Below are 3,114 nucleotides of genomic sequence, written 5' to 3'. Positions count from 1 at the left end.
TCCACGTTCAATTGATATTCAACGCAGTTCTCAGTCTAAAAATTTCTTTCTAGTATACCGTTATTTTTATTTACTTTAAAAATTTTAAGTGATACTGTGATACTATTATTTTTCAACTCGATTGATCCAGATGTTACAGTACGTGTTTATGTGAGTACCAATTGGGAGGTTGGACATAGTTTTCCAGAGCTCTTTCACTTCCGTTTTTGTTTTGGCGAAATTCGTTTTTCTCTTCTTTTCTAGTTCTGAAAAACTATATCCAACCTCAAACCGTATCTGTCAAATTGCTATTTAGCGTCCGCTGTGACAACTTGCAATTTGCCTGTCCGCCGTGACACTGCCTGTATGCTGAAACGCAAATAGCCATTCTGACAATGTGACATGTTTTACTTGCTATTGACTTCTTGTTTTTGTTTTAAGTCAATATTTTTCAATAAATTTTCCTAAATATTTGTAATTTTATATCCTCCCTTCAGTAGCTTCTGGGAAATTTCGAATTTTAAATCCTTTTTACTTTCAGAGAGCTAATTGTATGCAAAGATATCGTCCGCCGAGACACAGAAGAAATAGACTGTCCGCTGTGACGCCATTCTAGCTGCAGACCGCCAAGTCAAAGATTAAGGTTATACTTTTATAAATTTGTTCCTAAATATTTTGAAATTATTGCCTTTCTTCAGTCTTGTTAACTTTCAGACGTTTCTATAATTACCATTACTATTTTCAAATTAATGTTAGCTATGTCTTGTTTATGTTTTATTTAAGCCAGAAAATTTATTTTGTTTTTTAAAAATAATTATTTATTTATTATTATTCCCCCCCCCCCCTCTCCCTAGAAATAATTACTATCGACGCTTACTTTAATTCTCTAGAGCTGCCTAGCTCCTGCTGCAGAGCTGCCACGCTCCATCTAACCATCTCCTTTAGATTCCTTGAGGTATTTAATTCTCTTCAATGCATAATTAACCCTTAATAGCACCCAGTGAATTATCATTTGTTAAGACATTTTTAAAATTCTCTGTTTTGCGTTTCAAATTCTTCCTATATTTTTTGTTAGAATTCATTTTTTTTTTTTTTAAATTTTTACCTAGCATTGTCTCTTAAACATTTTACAATTTTTACCTGTTAGATAGTATTTCAGCTTAATTAAACTTCAAATTTTATTCAACAAATTTTATTCAGTTTTAAGATAGTCTTTTAAAATTAGTCATTAGTGCCTAAACTGATAAGAACGACTTTTGTGCATGATTTCCGTGTCTGTTAGTGATTGAGAGTTTAAGTTTGCTTGTTTATTATTCTTCAATAATTTTTGTTTATCTACTCGGTTTATTTTTGCCGCAGACGTTTTCAAAATATTTTCTTTTTGGACTGGACTTTTATAAATTCAAGTTTTTTGTCCTGTCCTAACGTTTTATCTAATTTTTAACTTTTATTAGATATATTCTCCTAAGAACTTTTGAATAAATCACCGTTCCATGCATATCTCTTAATGTAAATCGTTCTTTAACTTTTATATTAGTTTTATTTTAGTTCTTCTTTAACTTTTATATTAGTTTTCTTCACCTGTTAATCGTTCGTCTATGGTTATCTTTGCTTTTTTTTGATAGTTATCATATTTGTAGAGTCCAAGCCGACGCAACCACTAAGCATTTCTGACCGAATCTGAAGTATTTGTTCATCTTCTCACAATGCCAGTTAACTACAAAACCGCAAGCCAAGCTGAGTTAGACATAGAAAGAGCAGCAGTAAACCTATCACTTCACAAGCAAACGGCAGACAGCTCCTGGAGCAAAATTTCTAAATCCGTCGCCTCTGATCTCCTAAATGTCAAGACTGAGATGGAAGACCTTTACAGGCTTTTGGCCTCCGCCGACCTTGCAGCTCTAACTGGACAGCAGAAAGCTGATTTTTTATTGAAGCTTAATTCTTCAACTTCCAAGTGAGGATTCCCTAACCAGATGATTTATCCCCAGTTCCCTCAGATGCAAAACTCTTCACCGAATATGAATCTCTCAACCCCCCCACCCCCTCTTTCATTTCCGCTCCCGGGTATGTTTTACAACGCATCAAGTTCTTACCCAGCAACACCAACTTCGATGCCCGCTCTAACCTACACATCAGATCGCGAGAAGAAGAGGCAAATGATCGAACAAGAGAAGCTGAACTCCTACTGCAAAGACTGTAATAAGCTAGGTCACTGGAAAGGAGATGCTCAGTGCCAGTTTGCAGCTCTTCGTCTAGCAGGTTACATGCTACACAACTAATTTGGGTAAATTCTTTGTTGAATTTTAAAGATTGATTATGCTGAATATTTTGCTTCAGTTTGACTATTGATTGTCCAATCGAACATTTAGCTAAATAGTGTATTTTTATCTCTATCTGTTGCACATAAACTGTAAACTTAATATGCGTTTAATTCTTTTCTGGTTCTTATTTTCACTCCAATTGCCGCTTATCTTTGTAGTTTTCACAACTTCTATGTATTTTTCAGCTAATCCTTTTTAATATTTTAAGATTGATTAAGCTGAATATGGCTAGTTATGCTTTTGTTTGCCTCGTACATATTATTTAATCATATAATACTTGAAACTCAATAGACCTATAATTCTTTTCTTGTCCAATAGTTCCTTTTCTCTTAAGTTTTCATACTTTTTAAATGATAACAAATTTCCTTATTAGTATTTCTGAAGTACTAATTTCAGGTCCTTTAACTTCAATAGTCTGGGATGGGAACGGGCATAAGACCTTGACTAACTACTTCACCGAGTTAGGGTTTTCTCTCCCTTCTACAAACACAGTCTTAAGTATACACAACCCTTCTTCAATTAAGTTTTCGGAATGTGTTCTTAATGCAGGGGTTTTCAATCTTAATATTTTGAAGCAAGGTTTAAAATTAAATTTTACTTCAATGCCGTCTTCTTATGAAGAAGATAACAACAAAAACGCAAGAGAGAATCTTGGAGCAGTTCGGGAAAAAGTCAATGACTGGCTTTTAAGTAATAGTGTTGAAAAAGTAACTTTCAAACCATTCTGTGTTAACCCCCTGAATTTAGTTACAAAAATTGATAATGTCACTGGAAAAATAAAACATAGGCCCTGCATAGACATGAGCCGTCA

The 3,114-nt window shown here is 33.9% G+C and overlaps 1 long non-coding RNA gene across 1 annotated transcript; it reads left to right on the top strand.

Moving 5' to 3' along the window:
* The first annotated feature begins 451 nt into the window (after positions 1–451).
* LOC111713398 (uncharacterized) lies at positions 452–1,931 on the top strand. The gene is made up of 3 exons (XR_002767686.1): positions 452–622; positions 870–934; positions 1,620–1,931. It is a non-coding gene; the product is annotated as an uncharacterized LOC111713398 (long non-coding RNA).
* The last annotated feature ends 1,183 nt before the right edge of the window (positions 1,932–3,114 follow it).

This window comes from Eurytemora carolleeae, unplaced genomic scaffold (assembly GCF_000591075.1).
Source record: "Eurytemora carolleeae unplaced genomic scaffold, Eaff_2.0 scaffold1419, whole genome shotgun sequence".
Lineage (NCBI taxonomy): Eukaryota > Metazoa > Arthropoda > Copepoda > Calanoida > Temoridae > Eurytemora > Eurytemora carolleeae.
This window is presented reverse-complemented; position numbering and strand designations above follow the sequence as displayed.